The 16337-nt window shown below is 42.4% G+C and overlaps 1 long non-coding RNA gene across 1 annotated transcript in view; it reads left to right on the top strand.

Annotated features, from left to right (window-relative positions):
* LOC141805564 (uncharacterized) overlaps window positions 1-16337 on the top strand; it is a 19323-nt gene extending 2986 nt beyond the window's left edge. The window contains exon 3 of the long non-coding RNA XR_012599716.1: window positions 16266-16337. This is a non-coding gene — a long non-coding RNA (uncharacterized LOC141805564). The remainder of the gene's footprint in view (window positions 1-16265) is intronic.

The raw sequence follows: 16337 nt of genomic DNA, 5'->3' as shown, positions 1-16337 counted from the left end.
AGAGCCGTTTTATTTTGAAAAATATGAAACATTTTAATACAATAATTCACAACATCACATGCTTTCACTGTACAATCCTACAAAGAACCACATGCAGTGTGTGCTCCCCCAGGCTTCGCCCAGCCAGGAGCTTCATGGCAAACTAAAAAAATATCTTTAAATCTTCAAAGTAAAGAGCCTATGACGTAGAAACAACAAACTGCACACGAAGATGTGATCTCAGGAAAGATAACGAGAGAGTTGGTGCATGGAAGTGAGAGTTAGCTTCTGATTTTTATTATCTTCTTTATTTTATAAATGTCCTAAACACCAAATTTACTCCATACGTATGTGTGCCATAAAATAACGGATGATTCCTGCAGATTCTCTGTTTTAATCAAACATTTAAAGACAAGGCTGTGATTTCCAGGTGCTCACCAGTGACACCAGTAACACCAGTAACACCAGTAACACCATACTGAGTTAACTCTCATTCAGGCCTCTACCCAGAGAGACGAGAGTTATCAAAATGTTTCTTCTCCCAGAGTCCTTCAGTGTTTCCTCCACATCACAACCACCGCCTCAGCACCAGCAGGCTGAGCAGCGCACACACGTAGTGCAGTGTCCGCGGCTGCCAGGAGGGGGCGCTGTTGCACAGGTCTGACCCACAGCAGTGGATGCGCACCCCTGGCAGCTCCTGTTGCTGGCAGTGTCTGGATGTGGCACAGCCGCTGGTCAGGACGATACCCAGAGCGGCTGGATGGACAGAGAGGAGACAATCAGTCAGAGCAGAGTGACACACGGTGTTTGGCTCAGCAGGAAAAAACACAGGAGTAAGCAGCAGAGAGAGCAGGAGGGTAATGAGGAGAGCATTTAGAGATCTTAAAGAGACACGCCACAGGGGGGAGGAAAGCCTCTGACAGATGGTACACTCTGTTCTCCTGAAGCAGAGACATTAATGTGACGTTTATAACTATCCAGCTCTCACTATCTGATCACCACCACATTAGAAAAAAATGATCAGAGAGCAGAACTCTGCACGAGCGCATCTAATAAAAACACGACTTTAAGACCAGTTCCTCCAACCTCCTCCTTATCACTGGCTGCTGCTGGGTCACAAATATGAAAAAATGAATAAATTAAATATGTTTGTAATTAAAATTTTATCTTTCTAAATCCACAATTTACTTTTACAGATCAAAAATTGTGTTTACATTTTTACATCACTCTCATGGGCGAGCCTCTAAAAGATGTAAGAAGCCTCCTGATTGGTCAGAGTGGAGGGAAATGAAGGAACATAGCTGCAAGTGTAACCTTAACAGCATCAATAAGACAGAAAAGATCCGCAAACAATACCTGTTTATCTTGGTTTATCTTTTGTTTATCTCATATCCCTCATTTTCTTTTTTCCTTTAATGTTGGCTACTTTTGGGGACGGAAGTTGTTGCACCATCTCTGACCAATCAGGAGGTTTCTTGCATACTACTACTCCACAAGAAGCCAGAACAAAGGAAATAAACAAAATGAGAGAAACCAAGTTCAGAAAAGATAGACAGGTATGTTTTGCTGAAGCTTATTGATGCTGTCAAGGTTACACTTGTGACTATGTTCCTTTGTTTCCTTTCGCTTTGGCTGTTTGTGGGGGCTGAAGCTGTCTGTGTCCCAATTCAGGGGCTGAAACCTACAAAGGCTGAATTTGAAGACCGATTACGTCACAGCCGTGCGTCGAAGGCTGTCCCAAGGCAAAAAAGACATTAAATCATTCCAGCAGCTTTTATTTTATACTTTTTTTTTTAATTTATCATCCCCCAGCACTTGATCAAATGTTGAAAATGTACGTTGTTGCCTTACTCTTGTGTACATGGTGGTTCTATACTCTATCAATAAATCAAATAAAAAAAGAAATAAAATAATAATAATAATAATAATAATAATAATAATAATAATAATAATATCAATGAAATAATAATAATAATAATAATAATAATAATAATAATAATAATATCAATGAAATAATAATAATAATAATAATAATAATAATAATAATAATAATAATGAAGTAAAATAAAAAAAATAATTGTAAAAATTAATCCTGTTTAAAATGTAAGGTTTTGGTTTACGTGTGTTAAAAAGTAATGAGGGCGGCGCTGTGTGACGTCGAAGGAGACAAACAGGAAATGCTTCGTAGACCAGACCGTCTCAATTCAGTTCAGTCTTCGTGGTCTACACAGGCTATGAAGGCCAGGTCCTCTGGAGGATACAGCCTATGGTGAATGCAGCCCCTAGACTGAGACACAGCTGCTGTCATACCGTCTCTGACCAATCAGGAGGCTTCTTGCATCCTCCCGAGGAGGCCCCGCCCATGAGAGTTACATAGAAACATGAACAAAACTTCATGAAACACAAATTCTGGAAACGCAAACAAAACTGTGGTAAATTGTGGGTTTATCAAGATGAAATTTTAATTACAAATATATTCATTTATTCATTAGCATTATTTTATATTTGTGAAACCATGATTTTTGTTCTCAAACCCATCAGTTTTGTTGCATAGTAATGACAAAATTCTCTCCATACTTGATTAGCATCATCCAACATTTCTGCACCTATTCCCCTAAAAACAAGTGTCAGAGCTTCAAGACTGAAGCTGAATATGGATTTAAAACAGGTCTTTGAAAAACAGCCTGGATCCTTCCTCTAAAAAGGAAAAAATAAGTAATTTCTCTGGGTTTTTTTGGGGGGTTATCAGTTGTAAGATGGCGATAAGGGACTTATGGTGAAGGCCCCTGCCTGGGTTAAAGACAGATATCTTGATTTGTTGAAGGACAAAGGGTTGCAGACCTCTAAGACTCTCCTGGACCTTCCCCAGAAACGTTAGATTTGAGTCTGGCAGGGTCACACGCAGATTAACAGTCTGACTGGCCACAGATTACAGCCAAGACACCAACGCAGGACTCTGACAATCACCGCGTGTGACGTGCCGCTGTCAGTGCGTGTCTCCGCGTGTCATTTCTCAAAGCAAAGGTGCCTCATCGGCCATTTTCACCCTGACTGAACTCAGGGAAACGTCAAGCGAAGGAACAGCTGTATCGTTCACGCCTGCTCGCTTCCTCATCTGACCAGCACGGCTCTGCTGCGGCCACGTCCACTTCCTGCGCTCCACTCACATCAAACAATGGGCGACTTGTAATGTACTCAGCACAGCACAGCAAAGCAGGCTTACGTAACCCCCTCAGCGCAGAGAAATAAAATATTCACATCAACGGACAAAGAACATTAACATGGAAGTCTGATTAAAAATGATTATGCCAATGTCCGGTGGTACGCCAGGCTGGATTCATCCCTCTTTAATCATCTCCTAACGCGGCATAAACAGACTCCAGAGAGGAGTCAGGAGCAGGCGCTCAGGAGAGGATGAAGATGATGAAGAAGAGCAGGTTTCAGCCTGTTTCTGATGCTCTGAGGAGCCTTTACTCACTGCTCTCCGTCTTGATGCAGAAGCGGTGCTTGAAGCCTTTATGTGAGTGGGTGCAGGTGATGACCTCGGGGTTGGAGCAGCCCACGTCCACGTACCTCTGGCCCTGGATGATGTTGCAGCCATAGCACTGCAGCCCCTTGACTGAGGCAGAGACACAGAGAGATGACTTTTAGAGAGAGGATGATCACCAGCGTGTTCACGATTAACACACAGGGTCAATAAAAACTGCTACTGTGGGCCACAGGGAGACGAGCATCTGCAGGTGGTAGAAATAAATGTTAGTGGTTAGAATAAGGAGACGTTAACAACAAACTCAGTCTGAGGTTTTTAACTGAATCATCAGCCAGAATCCAGCTAATGAATCTTTGATGCTGACTTTAACGTGACAACCTGAGAATCAGATCGCTGGTCGTTAAAAAACACACACCTCCATCACTGTCATCTACTGGACATAACTCACATGAAAATGCACATTTAACCAAAAAATTCTTGGAAAAGCAAATGCAAAAAGCCATTTTTATTTTAATTTGAATTACATCACTGTCTCTAAGTTTTGAAGATAAAATTAAAATCGTGTATTTGACAGTTAATTTTTATTATTAGGACGTTCAGTTTCATTATTAGATTATTAGATTGTAAATGTATTTCCTATATTGCATTTTCATTTAAGTTTTGTTCTAAATAGGCTTCCGTAGTTTTGGAAACAAACCAAATTTTGCTTTAAAATCAGACTTTTAAGTGCAGATATTTAGAAGAATTCATTTATAGATGCTACAGATGCTATGGATAGATAATGTGCTCGCTCCACGGTGCAAAGTTTCTGGAAACTACGATAACATCCAACAGCCGTTCACAGGTGTTCATACACTTTTCAGTAGCCATGGTTACATGAGGAGTTTTTCGTCTTTCTGAACGACTTTTCTGAAAACAATAGTATACATTAGTCAATGGGGCATGCGCAGAAAAACGTAAACATCACGAGATTTATCAAAGCTGGAGGACGACAGCTTGTTTATCACGGTGTTTCAATACCCTGTATTGTGAGTTATTCGTCCGTCCAGTCTTGAAATTATGTTCATTTCTTTCAAAGTTTGGATCCAAAACAAACTTTCCTCCAGTGCTGACGGCTCGCCGCCATTTTTAAAACTGAGGAGCGTCTCTAGTTGCATCTTACGTCATATCTGAGTATGCTCTGAAAGATCGTACCCTGACAACTTTCTGTCTGAGTGGAAACATGAAACCTCAATCGGTTCGGGGAAAAGAATATTCCACCCCTGAGAAAACGATTAAACGTCCATTCAGATTGGCTCTTTTCTTTCAGAATGAGGTGTAAACACAGGTTAAATTCTTTCTGTTTGAGCAAATATACCAAATGCAAGCAGAATATTTGGGTCCATGTAAACGTGGCTAATGATACCATCTGATTGGATTGGTGATTGCTCAAAGACTGTAAGGGAAGCTCAGCTTCCCCTAAAATGTCCCTAAAAAGTGTTGATCTGTTCTGCTGTGTGAACATTTCATTGATAAAATCTGAGCTAGAATTCCTTCATCTTTAGTTCAGAATCAGCTCCTATCACAGGTAACTGGCTCCACCTCCTTCTCATTCATCCCCGCAGCGTCTCAGCGCTTTAACACAGGCGGACGCTGAGCGTCTTCTGAGCTGGAACGGAGGGTAGAAATTACCTTTAAATAAATAAACAAATTTGTGATGTAGACCAGAATAAAATGAGCTTCCCCTCCCTGACTGACCAGCAGCCACCACTGTTTACATCCATCAGCCATGGTCTGATCTGGCCCCGCCTCTTCCTGTGCGTAGCCAACATGGTGACCAGGATGAGAAGTCTCCAGCTTTTTGTCTGTTTGAGCTCATCAGCTGATAAACCACTGCTCTGCATTTACACCTACTGTCAGTGTGAACGCACTGCTGCGCTTAACGTAGTAAGTGTAAGAGCAGAAGTGTGTGATGTGAGACAGACTATGTTTTATACAGTTTATACTGTGTTATACAGAAGCTGAAACATGTTGTCTGACATCAAACAGCCACTACTTTAAGAAAATATGAAGAGGAAACGCAGAGGAGATATGATGTATGGCTCAAACTCAGTCGGCCAATCACAGGGCTCTGCAGTATGTGACTCTTCAGTGCGTGGTTACACTAAGAAGAGTTGGATGTGAGGCTTCAGCACTGGAAAGACCGACAGCAGGAGCATTCAGGTTCAGTATCTTGCTCAAAGACACTTCATTCATGTTACTGCAGGATCTGGGATCAAACCCCCAACCCTAAGGTTGACTAACTCTGCCACAGCCACCCTACAAAAGTCAGATTCTTTGGTCGCCTCTTATGTTTTGCTTTTAAGCACTTTAACTAACACTGTGGACGTGTGTCACAGAAAATGTTCATGTTGTCACCTTTAAAGTTAAACACAGAGAATATTAATTCTGTATGCTCATGTGTGCCCACACTTCATGAAACCCAGTGCCGTACTTTGGCTCTGATAGAGCCTGATACCTAACAAAATAACTGGTCCCAAAAAACCATCTGAACTCCATTTTTTAATGTTTGACCACAGCTCCAGTCAAACAAACAGGGGAGACAGAGTTTTTGACCTGTACTACAGCCAGCCACCAGGGGGAGCAGTTATTATCATTTTTTTCAGGGTATGGTAAAAACCTGTTACATTTAGGCTCAGTGATCATATTAAAGAGCGGGAAAATATTCTTCTTCTTATAGTTTAATAATTTTTTTTATATTATAAAATGAGTCTATGTATATAAACAAGGAGTGGGAGAAAAAAACATTAATCATAGTATTAGGATTTTTTTCTTTAATGATATAAATTGTGATTTTTTTTGTGTTCAAATTTTTTTTTTTTCAAATTTAAATCCTTATTTCTGATTTTTGTTGATGAGCTGGGCTGGAAATAAGGTTGAGATGTTAGATCCCCTGAATAAATCCTAAAAACTGACTCACATGTGATGTTCATTTTTAGGGAAAATATGGCTCCTAATATGATCTGTAGACGACTTTTTCCCTCGGTCTGGTGTTAAAAAAAGAAAACTTAAAATTGCAAAAATTGAAAATATTGAAGAATCACAATTAAAATCAAATCAGCACCTGATAAGATCCACCCCAGCCCCCTACCCTGGGCGGTTTCCTGTCTCCACCGAGCTGGGGTCCTCTACCAGAGGCCTGAGGGTTTACATTTTGGGCTCAGCATCTTGTTATTTTATCAAACAGCCGTTACATTTCAGGATTCATTACATTTTTTTTATTGCACATTTTGAGTCGTTGTGTACGGGGCTCTGACAGACCCCCTATCTGGACCCAGCCTTGCATCAATCAGCCTGATAGATAAACGTGTGAACTGCTGCTCCTGTGGCTGCCACCCTGTCTCCCTAACACACTCAGGGATATTTCCTCTAATTTGTCATCAATAAGTTTCAGAAGTTTTCTCCTTGATTTGTTCCAGATGGCGTTTTTAATTTGTTGGTTCTTGGTGACCCATTTCTCCATGAGAGCTGTTTCCATGACACGGGTTGGCCTAGTTCAGGTTGGAGGAGTCAGACTGAACGCCACATTATTTATAAAACCCTGTTAATGGGAGTGATGGAGGCCTTCACGCTCCACTTCAGCTGTTTCTGCAGGTACACATCAGACCAACAAGACCAGAACTTGACCCTGATGGTCCAGGATTTGGTCCAGGGCTCCAGCCCTGACTCTAATTATCGTTAAATGACCTGTATGAGGAGATGAATTCAGCTTGAAGTGCAGCGTGTTGGTTTCCTTCCTCAATCTGCACAGCACAAAAAAACAGAATCAGCTCATTAAAAAACAACCACTCTTCAACTGAAGGCACTTTCTTTGTTTCCTTTCCTTTCCTTTCCTTTCCTTTCCTTTCCTTTCTTTTCTTTCCTTTCCTTTCCTTTCCTTTCCTTTCCTTTCCTTTCCTTTCCTTTCCTCTCCTCTCCTCTCCTCTCATTACCTCCTCTTCTTTCCTCTCCTCTCGTCTCATCTTGTCTCCTCTCCTCATCTCTCCTCATCTATTCTTTCCTCTCCTTTTCTTTCCTTTCCTTTCCTTTCCTTTCCTTTCCTTTCCTTTCCTTTCCTTTCCTTTCCTTTCCTTTCCCCCTTGTGTCCTCTCCTTTTGTCTTCTCCTCTCCTCTCCTCTCTTCTTCTCTCCTCTCCCCTCATGACCTCATCTCCTTTCCTTTCCTCTTCTCTTCTTCCCTCTCCTCTCCTCATCTCTCCTCATCTCTTCTTTCCTCTCCTTTCCTTTCCTCTCCTCTCCTCCTCTACTTTCCTTTCCTTTCCTTTCCTTTCCTTTCCCCCTTGTGTCCTCTCCTTTTGTCTTCTCCTCTCCTCTCCTCTCCTCTCCTCCTCTTCTCTCCTCTTCTCTCCTCTCCTCCTCTCCTCTCCTCTCCTCTCCTCTCCTCTCCTCTTCTCTCCTCTCCTCTCCTCTCCTCTTCTCTCCTCTCCTCTCCTCTCCTCTCCTCTCCTCTCCTCTCCTCTCCTCTCCTCTCCTCTCCTCTCCTCTCCTCTCCTGATCTCAGCGCCTCCTGCTGGGCGCCCTGTAAGCAGTGGGAGCTCCAGCTCTGGAGGAGAAATGTAGAGGGTTTAAATCATCGAGGAGCTAGCTTATTTACTGTTTCCTGCTCCTGTTTTTTACCTGACACCTGGAAACGATGGACACAGTTCAGGTGATCACTCTCCTGAACAGGTTGGTCCTGTTTGCTGAGGAGCAGCTGTCTGGGCTGAGTCGATGGATTTCTGAAGCAGCTCCTTTAGAAATAAACGCTGCAGAAGCTGCTTTCATCTCTAACGCCTGACTCCTTTAAAAGAAAGTACGGCTAAGCCCAAACAGCACAAATCCATCACAGCTTTTATGGATCGTCCATGAACACAGACCACTTCACACACCTGTACCAACCTCCACCCACCCTCCACCCACCCTCCACCCACCCTCCACACACAGAGCAGAGGATCAGCGCTGGCTTTGAAACCAATCCTGCCTGTTTATCTGCAGACCTGGGGGCTGAGTGCAGGGCAGAGCGCGGGCAGCAGCCTCTCGCTGCGTCTGCTCGCCTAAATAGCCCACCAAAAGCTCTGATGGAGCTTTCAGGAGCAAACTAATCCGGGGCAAATGCTCTTACAAAAATCACTTTAGAAATCTGCTGGAATCAATGTAAAGCCTCACAGGGGACGGCTGAGGCGTGCCAGCCTTTAGGGGCTGTGTCACATCCCCCTGCTGGTGATTCAGGGCGCAGCACGAGCTCTCATTGATATTAGAGTGTTTCATTAGAGCTGGGAGGAAGCTGGGAGGAAGCTGGGAGGAAGCTGGGAGGAAGCTGGGAGGAAGCTGGGAGGAAGCTGGGAGTGCTGGTGGACATTTGCATCCAGCTAACAACCTGCTCTCTCACTTCACCACGCTGCGTCCACGTTCATGAAACACTGAAGCGCTGACTGGTGAGAGCATTTGTCACCGTAATGAGGACGCATTGGAAACACATCCAGTGTTGCTGGCACAAAGCGATTTATCAGAATCAGATCCTCGCTCTGTTTGCATAGAGCGGCTTCATTATGTCTGAATACATCAGAATCTGCTGTGACCTCAATCCAATTCTCTCAATTATTGGTTTAGTTCAGCTAATCTGTGTTTAAACAAAAAGCCAATTAGGGCGATCAGCTTGGATGCTATGGTGGCTGTGAAGCATGCAAACATAACGAAGGGTTAAAGACAAAGAGCGTTAGCAATGAGAGCTAACAGAGATATGAAAGAAGGATTTACAGATCAGGAAAACAGGAAGGTTTGCATCATCTCACTGCACATTATGTTTTTTTAAAGGACTTAAGATAAACTTATGTGGAAGCATTCGTGCAACATGGATTTTTTCACCGATATTTAACAAGCTGATACCAATACAGACATTTTTCTGTGTGCATAGCTGCGGAGATTTTTAGCTCTCTTCTGTAGCGGAAGTAGCATACTGTATCATGGTTCATACTATTATCATATTAGCTACGTAATTTAAAATCATACAGAACCAATGCCAAGTCCCTTGAAGCTGGTATCAGTACTCGATGGTACCAGTTGTTGGTACTTTTGTGTGTGTTTATGTGGTAATGAATATTAATTTGCAAAAAGACAGGAAATTAACTGATCTTGTTGTTTTTGAGACAGCCTCCTCAAATTGTACCTGTTTTTTTTATATTAATTTCTGATTGTAAATCGCCATAAATTTACTGTGTAACTTTGCTGCCTCTTGGCCAGGACTCCTTTGAAAAAGAGGTTTTTAATCTCAATGGGACCTTCCCAGTTAAATAAAGGTTAAATAAAATAAAATTCTTTGATAATAAATTCTCAAAGTTTTCAATTTAACATATTTATTCTCAGTTTATAACTTTGAAATGCTGCGTTCATGTTCAGCGTGGAAAATCTCCTACTCTTCCTCTCCCTCAGTCACAATGATGTGTTCAGGTACCTAAACATGGTACTGTTTACCCGCGTTTCCACCAAGCAGACCAGTTCAGTTTGTCTCAGTACGGTGCACATTTTGTGCCTTTTCCACTGACTTATCCAGGGACAGATCCCAAATAACCGAGACGAGCTGTCCCACTTTTTGGGACCCTTTCGTACGGGTGCCTGACTGAACTGATCCACTCTCAGAAGGTGGAGCTACACACTGCAGACCGTTGATTGGTCGAAGAATCGTCACCCCAACAGCGGCTGTATTTCTCCTGGCGGCACACAGACTTCTCTGAAACAAAGTTTGATTGTTCTTTGTATCAAAGAGCTACATGACGATCACAGAGAGGACGAAATGCTGCATGTCTTCATCTCTGCTCTTTGTTTACTGTGTCGTTTTTCTTCTTCGTTGGATTTATTAGCGGGGTAAACTGTGTCGCGCTGCTACAGCGTCACACTATTGTTTAACAGCTGCAGCTTTCAGCATCTGGCTTACACGCTGCCTACCACTAGAGGGCACAGTTTGCTGTGGAAACACAAATTGGATCAGGCTCAAATGAACCGACCCGGACTGCTTGGTGGAAACGCGGCTAAAGATGCGTTCAGGTACCTAAAGATGGCACCGTTTGATTTTACGTGAACCTGTAAAAGTCCCTAACTCGTTACCCATCCCTGTATGTAAAGTTAATTTCTTGTGCAAATTAGAAAAATATAAACTTGAATTTGTGAATTTATTTATGGCGATTGCTTTCAAACAAAAAATCCTGAAGATAAATCCTACGTGAAAGCTGAGCGATGCTCTTCCTGAGAAAATCAGAACATTACCCACAACCACCACTAGGGCAAATTTAGCCAATTTTACAACTGACAGTCAGTTAAAAAAAAACTGTTCACAGTTTACATGTGAGAAGTTAAATTAGACCCAAATTAAATAAAATGGTTTTTGGTAAACGTGACTAAATGAGTCAGATACATGTACTGTACAGACTGCTGCTGAAACTCAAGTCTAACGTCAAACAGGAGATGAATATGGGACGACTCAACCTGAACTGTGAAAACAAAACCACAAAAAGGTCCAAAAAATATCTGCAGCCTCAGCTCATTACTTTATCAGGTTATTATAACGGCAGAATTAGTTGTGTTGGTTGATATCTGATATTTTAGTTTTAAGCCAATATTGGCTGATACTGATACCATGACGATAATTAAGAATGCGAATTGTGAGATTTTATCAATATCGATGTCCTTATCGATTCCCTTATCGATTCCTGTTGTGAATTTTCTTGTCACAAAAAGTATCTTTACAGGTTTTCTGTGTCAACAACATTTAATTGAGTTTATACTGTAAGTGAATAAAATGTAATTGGTCCCTGAGTCTGGATATTTCTGGACATAATTAAACAGAAACAGGTCAAAATTTCACTCAATGTGACGTTGATGTTCTGTGTTGTGATATATTAATAATTCAAGGAGGCCATCTAGTGTCTCAAAGTGGTTATAGCAATGGTTTAAGCTGTTTGGAACCTTTCCGTCACCCATTAGCCTTTCATTAGCCTGTTAGCTTTTGAGTTGATGTGATATGTTTCTGTGATGAAAGTTGAAATTCTTTTCTGAAGCTGAAGTTATACTGATGTAAGCTAACTGCTAGCATATCAATGCAGTTTCCCATAAACATTAGCATCAAGCTAGCTCTATTCTGTTATTTTGGTAAATAAGGTGATTTATACCATGTTGAATGTGCTGAATATGAATCTCCTGACAGAGAGTGATGAACATTTCTTTATGAAGTCAGTTCTTCAGGAAAACTTCAAGCTGAAAATCCTGAATCGATAAGGGAATTGATAGGAGAATCGTTAAGCACAAAGGCTAACGATATCAATGGATCGAAACATTTCTTATCGATTCTCAACAGGAACCGGTTTTTGATTCCCATCCCTACCGAAAATATTGTGCATTCCTACAAGAAATAATAATACTTTAATAATAACACTTAAATTATATCGCACTTTTCAATACAAGAAACAAAGAGCTTCTCAGTAAAACAGGTAAAAATAAACAGCAGATACTAAAAAACTATAAGCAATAAAATCAATATAAAAAAGAAAGAATCAGAAATGAAAAGTTATTCTGTAGAAACAGCATCTAACAGGTCTTTATGAAATAATCTGACTCTGTTTTTATCGCTCCTCAATAATAATATCCGTGTCCGTCTCTGTGCACGGTCAGCTGACACCTCTCATGGTCGCTGCCCTATTTATGAACGCTGCATCATTAATCGGTCCAAGAGCTGGCTTCACGCTGCGGTCTGCAGCAGGGATCAGAGGTGATCTGACTCAGACCAAACACTGAGATACGAATCAGGCAAAGCAGCATCTCTGCCTGCGCGCACATCACCCACTCTCTTCCTCCTCCTCCTCCTCCTCGGTCCCTCGTGGAGGAAAAAGGTTCAGCCAAGCCGAGTCAGGTCAGCGGTTATTGCTCTGTGGGGAAATTTAGTGTGCCATGTATGGATATTACCAATTGTTTGGAGGCTGAGCTTTGAACTCCCCGGTCAATTACATGCAGAGCTGGAGCATATTTATTGGATCTCTTTGTTATTTTAATGTTTCCTGTTGCTTTGTCCCTGAGCTTCTCAACATTTTGCAGGATTTGACGCCTGTGCCTCTCTGTTTCACTGCAGAATAACATGTTCATTCACTTTTTCTAGCTTTGCACAAATCTACACGTCACATGTGCACACACACAGAGACATGCACAGCAAACTGTCCATGCATTTTCATCCACTCCCTCACCACTCACCCTGTGTCAGGCAAAGTGTCCAAACCAGTATGAATCCAAGCCCGTACACCAGCCAGGTCTGTAAAGTCATGGATGCAGCACAGGGAGGACGGTCGGTGGTCAGAGCTGGAGGAGAGAGCCAGATATTTCCTCTGCTCTCATGAATCAGTCCGTTAAACCAGGAGCAGCACACACACACACAGAGAAACCCAGCAGAGATCCTACTTCCCAAAGCCCGAGCAGCCCGAGTGTGTCTGCGCTCCAGCCCCAGCCTGAGCGACGCTCACGCAGCGTGTGAGTGAAGTGCCAGAGAGTCCAGTGAGAGTGCGCGAGCCGAGCATCCAGGCAGGCAGCGGCTCAAAGGAGGGACGAGCAGAGGAGCTGAATAAATGAAGGTCTCCTCAGCTGGAGGAGGAAGTGGTCTGATCATAAAAAGAGGATGAAACCTTCTTTCTGTCATGTCCCCTGATGAAACAAGAGGAAAAATGAAAGGAGCAGTTTTTTTTTCATCACAGAGATGAAAACAAACAGTGCAGCCGTCAGGGTGGTCCTTTTCCAGCCCCACATCAATCAGGATTAATCCCTGATTGATAATCCATCGCTTCTAATAATAGCCCTATCACCATGTGTTAAAAGCCCAGGCACTAAATGGGATAGCTCTGCAGGGGGTGGGCAAGGTTGGTGTGTGTGTGTTAGTGTGTGTGTGTGTGTGTTTGGGTTTAGAGCAGGCAAACAAACACACAGAGGCAGGTCCCCCCGCTCAGCGTATCACTGCGCTCGCACACTGTGGAGTAAATTCGATCTAATCAAGAATTAAAGAATAAATCCTTTCTTAGAGACTGTAATGCCAGAGGATAAGGCAGGCTTTGCAGTAAGCCCTCGTTCCCTCCCCACCCACAGCAACATATGGTCCGGCCTGAGAGATGGCGCCCTGTGATTGCTGTCATTCACATCAAGACGCGTCCACGAGGCGCCGCGCGGCCGCACACACGGCGTGGACGCTCTGCTCATCAACACTCATTAAGGAGCAAACAATACCCAATCATCAGCCCCGTGTTTCTGCCACACACACACACACACACACACACACACTCACACACACACACACACACACACACACACACACACACACACACACACACACACACACACACACAGAATCATGTGCCTCTTTTCATTTGTAAGTGTGTGCAGCTGTGTGTGAGTCGTCTCTCCTTTTCTGAGGTTTTATTCATGACTCACAGTTTGTGTGTGTGTGTGTGTGTGTGTGTGTGTGTGTGTGTGTGTTGGAAAGAAAAGCAGGGTGAGAGAGGACAAGTGCCAGCAGTGTGTGCTGTCTGTGTGAGCATATGTTGTGTAGAAAGGAGCGTGTGTGTGTGTGTGTGTGTGTTTAGAGGAAGGAAAAGAAAACGTTTAAATTATATAATATTCAAATTTCTACAGACACTAATATTCTGTCTGCATGTATTTGTATGTGTGTTTTAATATCTACCCAAGTATGTGTGTGTCTTTTTGTGTGTGTGTTTGTGTTCAGTGTGTAGATGAGGAGGTTAATTGTAAAGTTTATATTTAGCTAATGTAATATATATTTAAAGGAACAGTCAGTAACTTTTCTGTTGTGTTGATTCTCATCCACCCTGTTGGCAGATATAGAAAATACTTTATTTCTCCCTGAGGGGAAATTCAGAAGTCCCAGCAGCAATAAAAAAAACAAAAAAAAAAACAAAAACAAAGTGAGAAAGTGTATAGAAAGTGTAAAAAGCTCCATAGTAAAATAGATGCTGACAGCTTGTCCATCATTGTCCAGTCAGCCAGCCTCCACCTCCACAGGGTCCAGGACTGAGCTTCTTCAGCAGTCTGTTCAGTCTCTGTCTCCTGGATCCTGTCTGCTCACAGCAGGTGAAGCTCTTCACATGTGGCCTTGGTGTCTGCTGTTAGCTCTGTTAGCCATGTCTGTGAATAGCATGATGCTACTCTGCCCTCTGGTACTCCCTCTGTTGCTGGGTTAGCACAGCTAGCTCGTCCATCTTATTGGAGATAGATCTTACGTTCCCAATAACGATGGATGGAAGGACAGGTCCATGTCGTCACTTCTTAGCTCACACCTGAGAACCAGCACGTCGTCCTCACCTCCTTCTCCTCAGCTTGTGGGAAACATCTGGCACCAGCTAGTGTTGACATGCTACAGGCTGCTAACAGCTGATTTCACATGTAAACAATGCAGCCATGGTTACATGTAGGGTCTCCAGACAAACACAGGAGAAAAGTAGTAAAAATATCACTGAAGACACAAAAAGTTTGGTGTCCATGACCAACAAATGAACCATACAAAGTAATGATCCACTCCAAATACAAAGATGACGAAAAAGAGACAAAAAAAATTCAAAAAATGGACAAAGAAGAGAGAGCTGCTGCAAAAGGCATGATCCCTGAACCACTCTTTCACAGTTTGAGCCCGATGAATCCTGGCATTGTCATCTTGGAATATGGCCATGCCCTCAGCGAAGAAAACATTCATTGATGGAATAACCTGGTCATTCAGTATACTCAGGTGGTTAGGTGACCCATTCTTTGAGCACAGACTGTTGCTGAACCTAGACCTGACCAACTGCAGCAACACAGGCTTGGACGGTAGGCACTAGGCATGATGGGTGATCACTTCATCTGCCTCTCTTCTTACCCTGATGGCCCATTACTCTGGATCAGGGTCAATCTTGAAACCAAAAAACTCCAACAGAACACACTGGTCCTCTCCTGGAAGCATTGTCCTCTCATGCGTCACTGGTCACTTTGTCCTCCAACAGTTCGTTTCCTAAATTTACTTTTTTTACCTGTATTTCATAACCGTGACTCAAAGTTATGATAGTTTTGGATTTGTCATTATAGTTCAGTTTTAGTTATATATGACCTTTTTTTCGATTACAGTTTGGTTTTAATTAGTTTTAGAGCGGGCATTCTAGTTTTAGTTTAGTTTTAGTTTAGTTTTGTGAACACAAGATACAGTTTTAGTTTACTTATCATTTTTGTTTTCTTTACTAGTTTTTATTAGTTTGAGTTAACTGCAATGTATTTTAAATTTTAGTTTCCGTTTTTAGTTTTGTTTTAGTTAACTGTTATAACCTTGCTGTGAGTGGGGAGGGAACGGTGTTGATATGAGACCCTGCTGTACAGGCAGCCCATCGTGTCTGTGCTCATCAGCATGGACAGGCTGTCTGTGCTCCACAGCACAGACTATCTATCCAGTGCTTTTTACAGTATGTTTTGTGTTGATATATGAGTTGTTTTGATGTGCTGTGCTACTTTTGTCAATTTTAAAATGCAGCGTGATAAAGAATACACAGCCAGTCCACGCAGCGTCGCACAGACAGCCTGTTTGCCAGTCATAATACCTTAATGTACAGCAGGGTCTGATATCCACTGTTCCCTCCTCGCTTCACGGTTTATTTTTCTGCAGAACTCTTTGCATTGTCCCCTCATTGAAGGTGTTTGAGCAAAATTATTGAGGAAAATCTGTTTTTTTGGCAGAGCTCTTAATGAAAATTTGATCTATGAAATTTTATTTACAGGTATTTTTCCTACAGTCAGTAAAGACAGAAAATACGTCATGGCATGTCACTGACGGGACAGGCATACCGGGC

This window comes from Halichoeres trimaculatus, unplaced genomic scaffold (genome assembly GCF_033239565.1).
Source record: "Halichoeres trimaculatus isolate MK-OKI-2021-1 unplaced genomic scaffold, fHalTri1.1 fHalTri1_scaffold_16, whole genome shotgun sequence".
Lineage (NCBI taxonomy): Eukaryota > Metazoa > Chordata > Actinopteri > Labriformes > Labridae > Halichoeres > Halichoeres trimaculatus.
Note: the sequence above shows the minus strand (reverse complement) of the source record. Positions and strands in the feature narration are given on the sequence as shown.